Source organism: Ceratotherium simum, chromosome 5 (assembly GCF_057802395.1).
Source record: "Ceratotherium simum simum isolate JZ-2026a chromosome 5, ASM5780239v1, whole genome shotgun sequence".
Lineage (NCBI taxonomy): Eukaryota > Metazoa > Chordata > Mammalia > Perissodactyla > Rhinocerotidae > Ceratotherium > Ceratotherium simum.
The window spans coordinates 89,553,243-89,572,238 of record NC_141904.1 but is presented as its reverse complement, the minus strand read 5'-3'; the positions used below and the strand labels follow the sequence as shown (position 1 = coordinate 89,572,238).

Here is an 18,996-nt window from a genome sequence, read left to right as displayed (position 1 = left end):
TCATTGCAGCATTATTCACTATAGCTAAGAAGTGGAAGCAACCCAAGTGTCCATCGACTGATGATTGGATAAAGAAGATGTGGCATATATATACAACGGAATACTACTCAGCCGTAAAAAAGACAAAATCGTCCCCTTCACAACAACATGGATGGACCTTGAGGGTATTATGTTAAGCAAAATAGGCCAGACAGAGAAAGACAAACACTGTATGATTTCACTCATATGTGGAAGACAAGCTAACACACAGAGAGAACAGATTGGTGGTTACCAGAGGGAAGGGGTTTAGGGGTGGGCACAAGGGGTGAAGGGGCGCATTTATATGGTGACTGACAAATAATAATGTACAACTGTAATTTCACGATGTTATAAACTATTATGACCTCAACTAATAAAATAGTTATTGATAATACACCCAAAGAAAACAAATTATACTTCAAATGTCCACTGTGAAGTACATAAACTGATCATTTCCATATTAAGTTAAAATGAGTTTGAGTAGTGCATCTTGCACTCTTCAGGATCCTTAGAGGTTCTGAAACAGTGTAAAGTTTAGCAGCAAGTATTGGTTTTAAGGGCATTGCTTGTTAGCATTACCAAATTACATATTCTCGACACGAGGAGGGAGCACACTTGGGCAATCAATATGAAAAGCATCTCTTTTGTGAAATTAGTTGAAAAATTATATTTAATGTTTAAATATAAATTCTAAATGCTTCACTAAAATGGATTAAAACAGCTTTCAAACTAATCACTTCTGTTGCTTGTGTCAGCTTCCTTCACTACACGCATCTTCTTTCTTAAAAAAATAAATTTAAACAAACCAGAGAATGAAGGCAGATATCCTGATATTTCAGGTCACTTAGATCAGAGTTACCAAGCTATTTGCCGTATGCCCCTCATCGCTCTGACATGCCTTTTGCTCCTGGATTGATGGTCTCTATTATGAAAAGTGTATTATAAGGCTCAGCATTTGCTTTTACATGTGCTGAAATTCAACCTTTGCAGGCCAAGGTAATATCATTTACACTATGTTCAACATCCTAATACTTAAGGTAGCAGAGTGTTTTTAAGACTGGAGGTTTAATAATATATTTTTCTAAAAGGATAAGAATTTATCAGAGTAGGGGAGACGCTGAATGATTCTGAGCTTACTAAATAAGAAATTAGGAGTCCTGGATTCTAGTTCTGGCCTTGGTGGTAACTAGCTATGACAGCTTTGGAAAATCATTTAGTCTCATGTGTTTTTGTAAAAACAGGTACTAGAGTGTTTCAAATGTTCCTTTATACAATGGGATAGTTTAATGTCTGTGATATTTATAATGGGAAAGTTGAATTCTATGAAAATATGTTTGTTTTGTTTCACTTTTAAGCATGTTTCAAAGAGTCTCCAGGATATAGGTCTTTAGTGTACATTTCATTAAAGATAAGAAAAGCATTCAGAATATGTTACGACAAAAATCACAATTTGGGGGGTCCTGTGTTTCTCCGTGATGAAAGTCTTGTGCATCTACACAACAGATGAACACCTCTGAATATCTGATCCACAAAGAGTGTAAATAAATTAATCTGTTTATTTGAAAAAATAATTTCAGGCATTAGTTGATGGTATGTTTGGTGGAACATATAATACCTGGTTCTGCCATGAATATAAGTACCATATTACAAAAGTCTACAGTTTGAGTAAATTTTTGAATTGTAACTACCTTTCTTTGGTCATCCAAATGTACGTATTCCCCTACAGGACAATACTCCAACTCAACAAAAAAAGTTTGACCTTAGCAAAAATTCAGGAATTGCGTATTGTTAAAATTGTGCTGCTTCCTATTATAGCCAAAATTTCGCACTGTGAACATCACAAGGATTCTGTTTGTCCCACTACATAGTTACAACTCTACACGGCTGACAAATGAAGACACCTGAGTAAGCAGCCTGTGTTAAGTTTTTAGCTCAAAATCCAACTGGTCTGCTTGCAGAAAGAGGGGTCACTGTCATCAAAAATGATGGACCAGATTTTTCATAATATCGACTTTCTAAAAAGAAAGTTGTTTATTACCCAAAATACCATTTTAGTCCACATCACAATCTTAAGAGTCTTAGAGACAAACGTAATCCAACTGAGAGTGCCCTAAGGTTCTAAAGGAAGAATATGGCCCCAGCGGCCTGGGGCCACTTACGCTCTGCTTCAGGCACAAGAATAATGCTTCTCCAAAGGACACCTGTCAGGTGGATGTGCTTCCTAGCCAAAGAAGAATTTGAGCGGTGGAGCCCAGCTACCCCTGAAGGAAAAGACTGGCAAGAGTCAGGCAGGAGATCAGAGCTCCCACAAGCCAAGTGGGGAATCCAAGTCTGGGACCCATTTATATAAGCATAAATTACTTCCCACTATAATTATTGTCACGACTGAAGTGCTTCTATCACTGCAAAAGTAAACTCAAGCATCAGTCTGGTAATATCAATGATATGGATTCATAATTGCACACTGTAAACAACTGTTTACTCTGTCATTAACTCACATAATATTTTTAGTTTTTTCTTTCTCTCCTGAGCCAACTGGGAACATAGGAGCAGCTGCAACATCAGCATTTGTGCTTTGCCAGTTGTTCAGAGAATAGACCAATTAGTGGGAATGGGTAGTAATACATGGATGTGGCAGCCATGTTTGCATCATATGAGGGTAATATTTAAAATAAGACACTTTTAATGAAACATCATGGCACCTGAGAGTATTGTGGAAGAATCTGACATCAGATACTTCTAAACAGACAACTCTGGGATTCCTCTCCTCTACAATACCTCACAGCCCCTCGATCCTGCTGAGATCTTCAACCTGCTATCCCACCCAGACTTCATGGTCCCTCACCCTACTCCCAGCACCTCGTTCCCTACCCTGCTTAAATTCTCTCGTTTATCAGTGCAGTCACTTTAATGCACTCACCTTGACTCCCGTGCTCCTCTTGCTTCATTGTACACACATCCCTAATTAAATCCAGCTCTCTGTCTTCCCCATGTCTTACCCACACTGCTCAATGTGGCTAGAGAAAAATGACCATTAATTTCAAGTGGACCCTTAATTCTACCGATAGCTCATTCTATGTTTCTCTAGACCACTGCTTTCCGACTCTCCTAGACTTGCAGACTTCTCATTTCGCCTCAAAATCTCTGATACCTCTTCTACCATAATCTGCTTGCTTCTTCACTGAGAAGTTGCTGCAATCAGAAGAGAACATTCAGAAGTTCCACCACCAGATCTCCCCACCTCAACACCTCTTTGCCCTTATGTGTTACCTTGTTCCTACTCATATGAATGGAGAGGCCACACTCCTAGAAAAGGCCAACCTCTCCACTTGCGCTCTAGATCTCATCCCCTACCTAACACCTATTTTTGAAACTCTCCTCTCTCTCTCTCTCTACAGAAATGTCAATTTCCTCCTCTCTATTGAATCATTCTCTTCAATACAAACATGATAAAATTCTTGTTTAGCTTAAAAAAAAATCCATCTCATGGCCCTCTTTCCCATCTAGCTATTGTCCTATTTCTTACCTTCTTTTTACGGTAAAAACCAAAAAACAAAACAAAACAAACTTTGAATAATTATCTGCACTCTGTCTCCATTTCTCTTTTCTTGAATTCTCCATGTCACCAGAGCCAACAGACATTAGTGAGGCCTCATCTTACATAACATATCAGCAGCATCTGACACAGTGGATCATCCTCTCTTTGAAACACTTCTTCACTTGGTTAGAAGACACCATTCTGTCTTATTTTCCTCCTCTTTTTCTGGCTGTGACTTCTCAGTCTCTTTTGCTGATTCCCCCTCATCTCTCTAATTATTAAATGTGTCCCAGTGCTCAGTCAGGAAAGTGTTTTTTCTTTCCATACTCAGTCCTTAGACGATCCCATTAAACACATGGCTTGAAACACCACATATGAGCCCCAGATGTGCACTTTACCATGGACCTCACTGCCAAATTCCAGAATATATATCCTACTGCCTACTTGACTGAGCCTCTTGGATAAGTAATAAGCATCTCAAACCTAGTGTGTTCCAAACAAAGCTTGCTATATTTTTCTACCCCCAGGGATAGCTCTCTCACTTCCATCAAGATTTGACTCAAAGTCATTTTCTTAGTTTTGCCTTCCCTGGCCTCCCTTCAAAAATCTCTTTTTCCCCTTGCCCTGGCTTGGGACATTTAATGTTCCCCTTCCCTGCTTATAGTTTTTCCCTCCTAGTAGTTATTGCCATCTAACATATCATATATTTTACTGAGTTATCTTTTGTATTTGCTGGCCTCCCTCATGAAGGACAGGATATTTTTCTGTTTTGTTCATTGCTGTATCACAAGCATCTGTACCAGTGCCTGGCATAAAGTAGGCATTCAATAAATATTTGTGGTATGAATAAATGGGATATGCTAGAAATACAATACACGACTTCCATTAAAAAAAACTCAGGAGGGGCCGGCCCGGTGGCGCAAGCGGTTAAGTGCGCGCGCTCCGCTGCGGCGGCCCGGGGTTCACTGGTTCGGATCCCGGGCGCGCACAGACGCACTGCTTGGCAAGCCATGCTGTGGCGGCGTCCCATATAAAGTGGAGGAAGATGGGCACAGATGTTAGCCCAGAGCCGTCTTCCTCAGCAAAAAAAAGAGGAGGATTGGCGGATGTTAGCACAGGGCTGATCTCCTCACAAAAAAAAAAAGTTAACTAGGGGTTCTTATTTTTCTCTCCAGTTGTGAACGTTAAAATGGCAAATTTAATGTGACAATGTTCATTTCAATGTGAGAATTTGAATACCACTTGTGATAAACTCATTAGTTGTAAAAAAGAATGATACTGATATAAAGTTGTGACCAATAATTGTTAATTTAACAAAACACCTATTATTTTCTTTCATATTGCTATGACAAAATAATATGCAGATTGACAATGGTTGAGTGTCTTAAAGATTAGCTCATGTGTAAAATTTTCATCACACGTTTTCCCTTTTTTTCCAAGACACACATTTTAATTTAATTTTTTCAGGTTAGGTCTTTAAGAAAATAAAAGATTTCTTTGCACAGTTTCTCTGTGAAGATTTGCGTTTTATAACCTGTATGTCTTTTTTCATTATATAATATTTTTCAGGCAACATTGTCAACTGGAGTGTAATAATGACATAAAAGTTCCAATATTAAAATTTCCACCCACATTAAAAAAGAATTATGTAATGGCATTTCTTAGAATTAGAGGTCTGCAATTGGATTTTAATTCTTCTGCTCCCATGCTAAATTCCTTCCCTGTCTAAGCTAATGAGATGTCTACTTTCCCTAGTAAATTCTGACACTAACCCTCCTTGACAATCTTATTGGAAGAAGGAATACGATATCAGGAATATGAGTTTCTTCTTTTGCTTTGTATCTCCAGGGACATTTTATTCCAATATGTAATGTGTGTGAGCGAAGCACATATTTTTTATTAGCTTGTCCTCTTGAAATTGGGTAGCAAGAAGTCAAACCAATTGGAATCCTCAGTGGCCGCTTCCAAGAGTCACCTGAGGCAAACACCTAGAAGAGGCATTAGAAGAGAATACATCTCTGCCTTCACCAAGGATCCCTGAGGAAACCAGAGTAAGGCAATGTTAGCCAGAGCTTCTCTTTATGTGTTGTGCACCTACTATGTGCCAAGTGTGTCATAGGAGAGAATTTCTCATCCTCTTCTCTAAGGTCAAAACAATCTTGCCAAGAAGTATTATAATTTCCATTTTACTGAAGAGGAAAGTGAGGTTACAAAGCCTAAGGAGGCTGTGCAACTTTATACAGTTAATATGTACCGGAGGCCAGACTCAATTCTTGTCTGTCCCGCTACACTGCATTGCTCTCCAGTGTACATAATAGAAGTTGGTTTGGGAAGAAGAAGAAGAAAGATATTAGCTTCTAGTAAGATTCATTTCCCTCTGTTTCCAGGACCTGTAGAGAGGGGTGACTCGGAGGGAGAATTGCTTCCATTCTATAGCTTGAGAAAAAAATAACCTTCCATATTCACAACTTGTCCCTGAGTTACTAGCCAAGCTGTTGGCTGCAAAATTGACTAAAACTTCATAAAAGCATTCTCTACAATAGTACTTCACAAACATTAATGCAGAATTAAACCATTTAGAGTCCTGTTAAAAAATGCAGATTCTAATTCCGTAGTTTGGGCTGGGGCCCAAGATTCTGCCTTCTAACAAGCTCCCAGGCGATGCTGATGCAGCTGCTCTGTGGACCACACTCAGAGAAGCAAAGCTCTACGTAGAGGTAAGACATCTCTCCCCTGCCGCCCCACTGCAATAGTGGATGGATGCAAGGCAGCACCGATGGAGAGCCCTCCACAGCATTTTGGACAAAAAGACTAACATGATTCATGGACCCTATCTAGAGTTCATTTTTCATGTATCAAATCTTTTAGCCCAATTTCCTTTTAATTCTACCTCTCATTTCTCACCTATTAAACTTCACAGCTTCTCAGAGAAAATATGTCGTGATTTTTAGTATGATTAACATTTATTTTCAGCTTTAGTAAAACTGAGACTATAAAGACAACTGATCAAAACAAATGGAGATCTTGAACCATTTAATTTTATAAACATACATTACACTTCTTCCATGATGTGGATGAGAAGAGGATCAGCTTCTTCAAGTCATAATTAAAATACGTATTAATTATGTGTTATGTCCTCTATAAGGCAATGGACGTAGGAAGATAATCAAAACCCAACTCTGTTTTGGGAGGGTATATTCTAGTAGAAGAAACAAAATTGTAAATAGAAAAGCAAAATATGTGTGCCTGTGTGTATATGCATGTATAATTATGAGGAACAACCAACGTTTTCCAGGATCAGGGGAGTTGTGATCAGGAAACATTTCACAGAAGACCTGTAACTATAACTAGCATTCATTTGGAAAAGAACATTCCAGACAGTGGGGGGAAAACGTGCAGATACTCATAGGCATAAAATTACATGGTATGATTTGGTACATTTGGCTCTAATGGATGTTGAGACAAGTATGAGAAAAATCCAGGCCTCTATGGTAGTCCTTAATTCAGGCAAACCCAGATATAGATAATTCTGCAGGCTGGAGAGAAAGAGGCATGAGAAATGAGCAACTGATAACTTCATCAAAGCCCCGCCAGTCACCAGTCAGAGTTAAAGGTGTTCTTTGAGGTTTGAGGGACATAAACTATTAATAGATAGAATAATAGTTTAATACCAATTTCTTTGTCCTCTGACTTAGATGAATGCAACTAGCCATGGCTTTTCTTAAACTCTAATGCACCAATAATAAAAGAAAGACTTAGGGGCCGGCCCCGTGGCTTAGCGGTTAAGTGCGTGCGCTCCGCTACTGGCCGCCCGGGTTTGGATCCCGGGCACGCACCGACGCACTGCTTCTCCGGCCATGCTGAGACCGCATCCCACATACAGCAACTAGAAGGATGTGCAACTATGACATACAATTATCTACTGGGGCTTTGGGGAAAAAAAGGAGGAGGATTGGCAATAGATGTTAGCTCAGAGCCAGTCTTCCTCAGCAAAAAGAGGAGGACTGGCATGGATGTTAGCTCAGGGCTGATCTTCCTCACAAAAAAAAAAAGACATGATTCCCAGAGTAGCAAGTGTATATTAGGAGATAACAGTTACCATATGCAGCACCATATGAAGACTTGCATGCACAATGGGAATGAGAACCTGGAGATTCACTCAGAGCAGAATTTCATGTACTACTAGCCAATCTTGGCCTCTTTTTTTTATGTTTTCCCTTTCGAAATAAAAAAGAAGTGAGAGATTTCATTTTTTGAAGTGTCTCTTTAACCTAGCACATATTGAAAGAGGAATGCACATAAGTGTGTGGGAGGGGCTGTCTATGATATCTCAAACGGATGCTTTATAGTCTCTCTCTCTTCCTTTCACAGCAGTGAGGGCACCTGAAGGAAGTTGTAGGTTACTTGTCCTACTTAGAAAATCAGTTAAGTTCAATTATCTCGTGATTTTTTTCATATGTATGCAACTTGATATTTTCTAGCTTCTTAGCTACGTTCAGTCTTTTAAGATTTTCCAGAGGGTACTTTCAAACTGGACACGGGGATGAAACGGGCTTATACTACTAAGAACATACTTGCAAATGATTCTTACTCAGGTCTGTGGTTTAAGATCTATGGAAGACCAGAGGAAAAGAAGGTTTCCTCCTCCTGATGCTCTGGTGTGAATGTAAGGTTTCAGCAAGGTGATAGGCTGACTGCAATGAAATGAAAACTCTACTATATATCAATAAGATGATGATGTATTTATATAACACAAACCACAAGAGAGCTATGCTGAGCACTTTCAATAAAGCTCAATTAAAGTGATCAATATTGCTAAAACGATCTTTAAAAGCACCTCCGATAGAAAACTTCTTTGAGATGAGTTTTAAATGCTGAGACAGAGCACTTCAAGGCATAAGGGGAAGTAAACTCCCATGTATAAGTCCTAACTCTCAGGATCTCATGCTTATGGCTTGAATGAACAAAAGCTTGATGAATTCTTGAATAAAAGGTATTTTTGCCCTTATACTTGGGAAAATAAACACGAGCAGTACCCTATACAAGGACTTTAACACACCTTGCTCTAAATCTCTGTGAACATTTTTACTCATGTTTTTCTTAAAATGTTACATTGTTCTTATCCCTCCTCTTTGATAATTTAGATATCACCCATCACTCATGGTCCACTTGAGAACCCACTTCTGATACAATTCCTTTCATTTATGCTCCAGTTTTATTAAAATCTGCACAACCAAATGCAATTCTTGATTACAGACTCTTGGAGCAGTCGTCAACTGTTTCTCGTAAGTCTTAGCTCCACAGCTGAAAAGTAAGCTCCCTAAAGGCAGGCTTCGTACTATACTCTGCTTTACAACCCCTCCTATTAATAAGCAGAGCACTAATCAGTATGTGATAACTTTATTTAAAATGCAAATATTGGGGCCGGCCAGGTGGTGTAGCGGTTAAGTTCCCACGTTCCACTTCAGTAGCCTGGGGTTCACCGGTTCGGATCCTGGGCACGAACCTACCCACCACTCATCAAGCCATGCTGATGACTTGTGTCATCATGCCACTGCTGAGGCAGTGTCCCACATAGAAGAACTAGAAGGACCTACAACTAGGATATACAACTATGTACTGGGGCTTTGGGGAGACAAAAGAAAAAGAGGAAGATTGGCAACAGATGTTAGCTCAGGGGCATTCTTCCTCAAATAAATAAATAAATAGCAAATACTGCTAGGAGAGTTCACACCTTACGTAACGTTTCAGGGCTCACAAGCTAATTAGCAGCTTAGTTGACAAGGTATAGCCATGTCAGATGAGACCTAGAAGGTCCTAGATGCAGAGAATTGCATCTAGGTGAGAGGATGGTGAGAGTAGGAGATGGTGGAGGTAGAAAAAACAGTGCTTTAGAAGGAGTAACAGAGAGAGAAAGACAAACCACAGTTTTACCTAAGACAGGCCCTACAAACACTTTGATATGGATAGCAAGGTTATTTTTGAAATATCACAACAGCAGGCGCTCAAGTGTTCTTTCTCAGATGGAAAATCCTGACAAAAGGGAAACCCCAAGAATACTCTAGTACAGTTCACCTTTCAAGTGCCCAAACTAGCTAACCCAGTGAAGAGAATTGTTCTTTGCTGAGCCAAAGCCAGATACACTATGTCTTTCCACAAGTATTGATCCCTTAGTATTCATTCACTCATTCATTCAATCATTTAACAAATGTTGAGTGCACACCTAATATGTGGGTTAGCACGATCTGAGGGCCTCAGGATTCTACTGTGAGCAGAATGAGTTTGGACCCTAACTTCAGAAAGTCATGCCTCCGGGCAGACAGAGACATTAACCTAATAATGACACTACATAAAACTAACAATTAAAAAAAACTGGTAAGTATAATGAAGATAAAGCATAATGAGCCATGAGCACATTTGGTAGAGAAAGCCCAATTTAATGTTGGAGCAAGCAAAGAGGGCAGAAGAATGTTCCAGCAGAGGAAACAGCTTGTGCTGAGGCCCTGAGCTGGAAGGAACATGAAGCTTTCTAAGAACTAAAAGAAAGACTCGAAAAGAGTTGTATGAATCCAAGATGGAGAATCCTTCAACACTTGGCCAGCAGTTCCTTAGCTTGGCATTTGGGTTTTTGTGGTCCTTTAAGTGAAAGAACCCAGAGGGCTCAGTTCTCTGCTGTGGGCCAGAGAAGGCTCTCATCGCTTCTGCCTGTCCTATCTGGCTGAGTTTGTGCCTTTGTGGACAGCGTTTGACAAGACCCCTGACTCCAACAAAACTTTGAGTGGCTCCCAAAGTCACTTGGAATCTGTTGCTGGACAGAAAAAGCCATAGAAACTTCAGGCTGAGAGGATATTAAAAACGGCTGAACTGCTTGTAGGACTGGTCTATCTCAGAGATGGTCTTATAGAAAAGGTGATCTCTTTTTATTACATGTATTATTCCCCTAGCCCGAGCGCCAGGGAGAAGAGAAATGTATCAAGTCAGGTGGTTGGCTCTGGAATCTCAGCTAGGGTCCTATTAATATGAGAACTTCCTGACCTGCAGTGCTTCGGTTAGAGACATCAGGTAAGCTCGCTTCTCCTCCTCCGTTCCATAATACATGCCATTATTAGTTTCCCTAAAGACTCTCGAGTTTGATTTGCTTTACTGATTTCAAGGGGGAAAAAAGCTATTCTGTGTTCTTTCAGAGTGAATATTGCATTTTCAAACACCTTGATCAAGAGATTATTTTTTAGCATTATCACTTTTATTGGATTAGATGTATTCTTTTGTGACTTGGGAGAATGGATAGTGAATCTATGGGAGGAAACAGAATAATGCTCTGCTTTTGGAAAATATGCTTTTTTGACAGAAAGCCATCCTCGTGATGAGAACTAGGGAAAGAACTAACCCTCATACTGTATACTTCGTTTATTTTATAAGCTTTGATATACTTGAAGTATACAGTATTTGCTTTAACCTCTGATATCTGAGAATCACTTGGACTGATAATCCACATCAGAACAAGGTTCTAACCTTTTTTAAGGTACCAACTAATGTGGTCAAAAAGCAATATACTTTTATTTATTTTTTCCAATTATATTAAAGATCTGCTATCTTCAGAGTAAGCAACCCAGGTCTTAGAATTGAAATTGCTGTAAGCTGTTGGACTTAAAGCAAAAGCTGAAGATACAACAGACATAGAGGAGAAATATACCTGAAATAGAATATAAAATTAAAATATTTTAAACTCAGAAGCTTTTATCATGCCTCTACTTATATAATGTCATGTTGCCACCTAATAAGGCTTTTAAAAATTGAAAATGAAATTTAGAGTAGTAGAGTTCTAAACATGATAGAGAAAACGGATGTTAGAAAGCAGGCCATTACTATTTAGATACTCTCAGAAAGTTAGAAGCTTTGTATTCAAAAATATTTCAAGAATAATTCAGTTAGAGTAAAATATCTTTGTCTGAAACTTAATTGTTTTATCTCAACTTTTGCTTTCCATGCCATAGGCACCTTATAAACTGATTTTACTCTTAGAAAATTTTCTATTCTCCAAACTTGAAGCTATAAGAATATAGGCGTACTGAAATTTATTTCAACGTGGGTTTTCCTTTTTTAGCTCTCATTAAGAACTCACTGGTATCCTCAGGGTCACTCCGGCATCACATATACCTCATTGCAAAAATTTCGTATTAGTCCTAGATTTTCTCCGTTCTCCCTTGATGGCTGCTGCTCTGTGAACTGCTTCTATATCATAGTTATTTTGCCGCTTTTAAAACAAAATTTCATTGGTGGGAAGTTCGTAAGACTCATCATTCTTTTGCACGTACACAATATCTGGTTTAAATATCAGCACCATCCAGCTTCTAAAACAGCTGGTGAGCTATGCCCTTAGTTTTACAAACATGTTCTTCTCATTCTAGACATCTGAAGTTTCCCTAGGTAAAACCCCCTCACCTGTAGTAACTAACAATATTTAAGAGTGACCCTAGTAACCCTTTCATGAACTCTGAGGTCCATGTATTCATTGTATCAATTGTTTTGTTCATTGTTCGACTCTAATTGCATCAATTTCCCCAAAGCACACTACGTACTATAGTCAAACTGTCTACATATAGAAGCATTTTATAATCTACATTATAAAAGCAACAATTAGATCTGCATGCAGTGTTAAAGTTCCATTTCCGTTGTTCTACTAAAGAAGCGAATCCTACTGCCTCTGTAAGCTCTTAGCTTTATCAAAATTACTCAAAACAGACTCCAAGCAAACCTGTGCTGTAACTCTTACCCTATGTCAAAGTGTCCAAGATGCAAACCCTTAGAGGGATATCCTTCAGTGGAGCAAGTTGTATGATATTTAAAGCACCTAACGAAGCTGTTTCCACAATGCTGTCAAAATATTGTACTAGAAGTCTTATAATGTAGAGATGACTCTATGCCATTTTTCAGGAAGCCTTGAGGTTTTTTCAAATTTCTAGAATTAGGGAACTATCGTACAATTTAAAGAATTATTCCTGGGGCCCGCCCCATGGCTTAGCGGTTAAGTACGCGCGCTCCGCTACTGGCAGCCTGGGTTCGGATCCTGGGCGTGCACCGACGCACCACTTGTCCGGCCATGCTGAGGCCGCGTCCCACATACAGCAACTAGAGGGATGTGCAACTTTGACATACAACTATCTACTGGGGCTTTGGGGGTGGGGGGAAGGAGGAGGATGGGCAATAGATGTTAGCTCAGAGCCGGTCTTCCTCAGCAAAAAGAGGAGGATTAGCACGGATGTTAGCTCAGGGCTGATCTTCCTCACAAAAAAAAAAAAAAAAGAATTATTCCTTCTGCACAACGCACGCATTATTGTGCTGTTTTGCATCCTCATATTGTCCTCTCTAGTGGCTAGTGCTGTACTTCTTGCTTGAAATATCAAGAGCCCAACCTCTTCCTCTGCATCCACTCTGTACTCATACAATCATCTCAGAACGCTCTAAGATAGAGAACAACAAATTTCACACACCCCCAAAAAACACATGCTCTTCACCAGTCCCTCAAACACACAGCTCTCTGCTAAAGTGCATCCTGCCTCTACTGGCTAGAGCTTTGACAAACCAAAGCCTAAATAAAGGGGCAGTGTGGCTGCTGTGGCCCCTCTGCTCCCTGCTCAGCACAGAGCTTCCTTAATCAGCACATGTGGAGTACAGGACAGCAGTCCACTCCCTCCCTGCATTCTTACTCTGGGACATCATCTTTCTCCTTGTACAATGGCTCACAATTCAAAAACAGGGAAAAATGGTAAGAAAGAAGAGGGCAGCTTTATCTTTTCAGAGATGGCTGCTAGGCAAGCAGCCCTATGTTTTTACCTGTCACTTCTCATGCAGAGGGTCCAAATGGAAAGTGTCACACAGGTGTGCGTCTTTTCTTAGAGACACTGTTTACTAGCCCACTTAACAACAACAGAAAGTGCTTTATATCATGTCCAAAGGAATAGTCTAGCCCTCCAAAAATGGAAACCTGTGACTGCTGGCAAAATATCTTCTGCTAGCCTTGCTGGGTAGTCTGTACTTGAAGTAAAACTGTCACCACCTACTCTCCATTCAAGCCAAGATGTAAAAAGGCAGCAAACTGAAAAGGGCCATGAGCCAGTCCATCCCTACCAGAAAACAGCCATGGAAGCAAATTACATTGGGGAAAGGCTCGACAACTCAGAGAGACCATCTCTTCAGGACGGGAGGAGAGATATGGAGCCATTTTTCACTAGGTTCACAAGAAAATGTCAGCTCACAGCTGCTAGTGCACTGCCAGAGCACATCGTAATTTGGTCAGAAGGGATCCAGCCAGTCACTCTCATGGAACATTTTCTTAAAGACGCCATTACAAATCTGATTCCCTCCTCTCTGAGCATCTTCTTTTTTGTGTGTGTGTGAGGAAGATCAGCCCTGAGCTAACATCCGTGCTAATCCTCCTCTTTTTGCTGAGGAAGACCGGCTCTGAGCTAACATCCATTGCCAATCCTCCTCCTTTTTTTCCCCCAAAGCCCCAGTAGATAGTTGTATGTCATAGCTGCACATCCTTCTAGTTGCTGTATGTGGGACGTGGCTTCAGCATGGCCGGAGAAGCGGTGCGTCGGTGCGCTCCCGGGATCTGAACCCGGGCCGCCAGTAGCGGAGCGTGTGCACTTAACCGCTAAGCCACGAGGCGGGCCCTCTGAGCGGGCCCTCTGAGCGGGCCCTCTGAGCATCTTCTTGATACAGTCTTTGGCAATTGCATGGCACAGATCTGCATCCTATTCAAAACTAAACACCCTCCCCCGTTTCCTCTTAAAATCATGTGAATTAGACACTTCTGAGTCCAAAAAAAGAGAAAGAAAAAACCACCTTTCCCCACTCCCCATCCTCCAGCTTCTTGATTAATACCTCCAGGCAGTTGACTTCAGAATAGAGCAGATTCTTGCCCAGTGCACAATGGCAAATTGGCATACAAGCCGGCTATCACAGGGAATGCTTTCTTTGTAAAAACACAGGAAAATACACGTGTGGAACAAAAGACACTCTGTCTGCACAGTGAGAAACAAGGGAAATTACATGTTTGTTTTACACACATCTGTATCCACTTATACAAAAACGGCTCTGTGCCTATTTTAACTATGACATATTGAATTCTCTCCTCAAACCAGGCCCCAGTAAAATTAATGTTTAAGCTTTGGCCCCAGCGGGAGATAAAACCTACTCTGCTGGAGGAACACCCAGTGTGTGCCTTTGTTGGTAGGGTGCCATCTCAAACTTACTATATTTGAACTCAATTATGTGGGAAATTAAGACAAGGCAAATGCAGTCAGATAGCTCTGAATTATTCTGACATTATGAGAAATGCTAAGTCAGCAGATATTTGCTGCTTACATTTCACAATAACCTAATCATGCATTTGCAGCCTTCCGGAGCAAAATGCTAACTATTCTCCAAACAGCCACCTGACAATCTAGGGCTGAGACACACATTTTGACTCAGGAGGAGATATCATGATGGCTCTCCACGGGCGGTATTAAACAAAAGCTCTCCAAGCAAACTGAGCCACATTTGGTAAATGAAGTGAGAGTCGAATCAAGTTTAGCTTCACATCTGGTGGAACCAGGGGTTGGGGAGCCGAAGGGTTTGGAGGGTATGAATAGAAAACACACACATACACGTACACAGACAGATATTCAAGCCAGACCTGGGCAGTTGCAGCTTACTAACCTAGAGCTCTGTTCAAAGGAAGCAGAGAAGCCGCGCGTCCTCGCCCACCTTTCCATGGTCCTCAGTCAGCGTCTTCTCAAACCACCTGTACTGAGCCAACCCATGTCCAGATAAGATCATTTTCTTGATAGAAGTAGTCTCAGCTGGGCTTTGATTTGTTCGGCATGGATGCCTAGAATTTTCCTCTTTAAGCTAGACACAGCAACACAAAACTGCTGCTGAGGTCTTTTGTCTTCCCCTTCTCTCAAAGATGAAGCATGCAGCACTTCTCTCTCTCTCTCTCTCTTTCTCTCTCCCTCTCTCGCACTCTCCCCTCTCTCTCAAGCTCTCTCCCACTGTTTTCTTTCCCCAACCCCCAGCAGCGACCTCCCTCGTCCCCGTTCAGTTGGGGTCATTTACATCTCCCAGCAAGAGAACCTGTACTCTATATGTGCCTGTCTCTCACTTTGGGGTTTCCTCTGTGAAAGGGAGGGGGGTGGCTCTAGATGCAGTCAGGTGACCCCTCCAGTAAAAGCCAGTGAGATGGGTGGAGTGTGTGAATTTTAATATACACACAGGCACACTTACATTACAAAGCAGTGAGGAAAATCTAGCTTCTAGAGATTAGGCATTTTTTCTTTTGCTTTCATAGTCCCCTTTTAGCAATTAGGAGAAGCTAGTATAGTATAATGAAATGTAATTAAACTTTTCAGTGTTAATAACAAGGCTGCATACTTTCAGAATCATCCAACTGAACAATTCTTTTAAACTTGTAAGCATGACTGTTTCTTTTTCTTTTGAGGGTCAAAGAATCAGTCATTTTACTATTTACACACTATTTCTAATTGGTCTTTTCTTTGACATCTAGTTCAACTTACCTCAAAGTTAAGGACCATCATAAAAGACAAAAAAAATAAAGAAAATGTGAAAGGAAAAATAAGTGGCAGAAAATCAGAGCACATAGCATGGATAGAAATCAATAGTTTCCTATTGTGGAACTAGATTCAATAATGAGTAATTTTTGGCTCTTAGGCAAATAACTTTTCCCTTCTCTGCTTCAGTGTCTCTGTCTTAAAATAGAAAATAAATGTAATAAATGTAGTGTCTCCTCTTCCCACCGATCACACAAGCCTGGCAGAGAAGGATGTCCGGGTAGATATACCATTCAGGGCATCAGATACAGAAGCAACTGGAAAAACCTGTGCTGACCTTGTACAGTGTTGAAGACAAATTAATAGTCTACAGACCTAAACCCTAAAGAATAAATTTGCTACCACCTCGTTCCCTGCTCCAAAATTTTTGATATCCAATGGAGAGCATCTCTTCTATCTCTACTATTAAATAGGAATGATATGCATTCTGTTCTTAGAAACACTGCAAAGAAAAATGAGATAATCTCTATAAACTATTTTGAGAACTCAAGATAAAAAGTATTTTATAAAGCTAAATGATTAAGTAATTAGAAGGAGAATCAACAAGTTTGTTGAGAACAAGTACCAGAGGAAGAATCTCTTGTTTGGCCTTTGGTGTTGCATGCATGCATTCTTAATTTCAAAAGCATGGTGATACTGGTGCCTCAGCAAAAGAGGAAAATAAGGGGAGAGCTGACACAGAATCACATTATCCCTGCCTCAGAAGATAACACTCTGAGCTCTTACACAAACGACCTCTCTTTCTCTGGAGAGAGATGTCAGGAGAGTGCCACATTGACTGCTGGGACCCAGCACTCCAGCTGAAATACACCCAGTCCCCTCCATAAACACCACTCAAGGGTAGACATGAAAGGAGTAACAGCTATTCACTGCTCTTGCTTGTTTTGTATTTTAAAAGCCATACTTTGCATGGAAAAGATCCTATTTAAGCTTTTAAAATAAATTATATGCTAACTGGCTTCAAATTTAGCTTCAGTGTGTGCTCCAAAAATTGGCACCAAAACATTGGACAATAAAAAAATCTTCCCACAGAAAAGTAAGTTGGCCTAGGCAAATTTAGGAGGACCTAAAATTTTGTAGGATGAAAACATAAAGGGTTTCACTTTACAGTCTCGTAACCAAACCAGCTGTTCTTTTCATCTTGATTTTCCCCTTCTAGCACTGGCTGTCTCCGTTTTGCATTTACCCCATGTTTTTCCCTCCAGCTCACCCTCTGGCCTTTCTTTTTTTGGCCATGTCATCCCTTTCCTTGAATGTGCAAAACGATGGCAATGAGAGAGAGAGAGAGTGGGAAAGACATCTTATATTATGTCAGATAATACTTGGCTTAAACCAAATTCTAGTGTATGGCAAATTTGAAGCTCCATGCTATTCTAACAAAGAGGTGTGATGAAAATGGAATCTAGACTGCATATTTTGTATTATTAAAATCAAAGGATCTTGATTTAAAGAGGCTTATTAAACCTCACCAATGACAGGCCAATACAAAAAAAAAAGATGAAAATAAATCAGCAAAAATGTTATAACAACTAACCACAGCCATCTTTCTAAAACGTCATCCATTACTCAAGGAATAAACTAAAGTACAGACAGAGAGTAGAGTAAATCTTTACTCATTTATTCCACCAATGTTTATGGAGCTCTTCCTTTGTGCTAAGCACTGTTCTAAGCCCTGAGTGGTACAAGACAAATAAACAGAGTCTGGGCCCTTTCAGAAACCAGAAATGTGTACTGCTGACATACAACAGATGTTAGTGCAAAATGGTAAGGGAGGTCAGAAAAGGGGGAAACAATTTTCCTTAATGGGATGAAGGACGGTTACAATAGAATACGTGACACTTGAACTGAGCCTTTAGGAATGTGTTTTCTAGGTAAGAAAGCAAAGGCAGGGGGATTTCAGACCAAGAGACACAGAAACCATGAACAGAGACCCTCATGCAGTGTGGTATGGCTAGACTATGGTGCTTGGGGGACAGTGGTTAGAAAGGTAGATGGGAACAGGCAGTGAGGGATCTTGAATGCTCTGCCCAAGTATTTGTGATTTATCAGAGATGCAATGGCAGTTATTTAAGGTTCTTTGGCTAGTAAATTATTTGTTTTACAAAGATTATTTTGGCAGCAATGTGAAGGATGGATTACAGCAGTGTTTCCCAAACTTTCCTAATGATAAGAATCATCTGTAAGTAATAGATTTTGATTCCTTGGTTCCACTCCAGATCTAGAGGAGAAGGCCAGGACTCTATTTATAACAAGTGTCCCAGGTGATTAGACATATAAGAATCATTACACAGAGAGTTAATATACTCAGGATCATTATTAAGCCACTGAAAGATTTCTGCTTTTTTACACTTAAATAAGAGATTTTTACATAAAAGTTGAGAACACTTATCAGAATCAAATGTGATGAATGTGCTTATTTTGCACCATGAAATAAAAAATTAACACAATAGTCTACACAATCACATTCCTATTTCATCTTACAAGGAATCTTCTGTCCTGTCAGGCTGAGCTTATCTATGATCTCTCACTCACATCAGGGATAATAATACTAATATAAAACTCTCACATTAGTGCTAAGGGATTTAGCTTTTTAAATTCTCACAATAACTCTATGAGGTACTATTACCACCACTTAACTAATACCACTGAGGAAAGTGAAGTCTGGAGACACTATGTAATTCACCAAAGGCCAGAAAACTAATAAATGGCAGTTTCTGGATTAGGACCCAAGTCTGTGCTGTATGATTAATATCATATTGTATCTTATTCCTACTCATCTGGAACTCAAAATTTAGCAGTTGATTATATCTATAGATAACATTG

General features: G+C 40.0%; 1 long non-coding RNA gene across 1 annotated transcript in view; it reads right to left on the bottom strand.

Annotated features, from left to right (window-relative positions):
* The window catches only part of LOC147917152 (uncharacterized), a 70,003-nt gene extending 54,330 nt beyond the window's left edge, over positions 1 to 15,673 (bottom strand). The window contains exon 1 of the long non-coding RNA XR_015552326.1: positions 15,263 to 15,673. This is a non-coding gene — a long non-coding RNA (uncharacterized LOC147917152). The remainder of the gene's footprint in view (positions 1 to 15,262) is intronic.
* Positions 15,674 to 18,996: the final 3,323 nt, after the last annotated feature.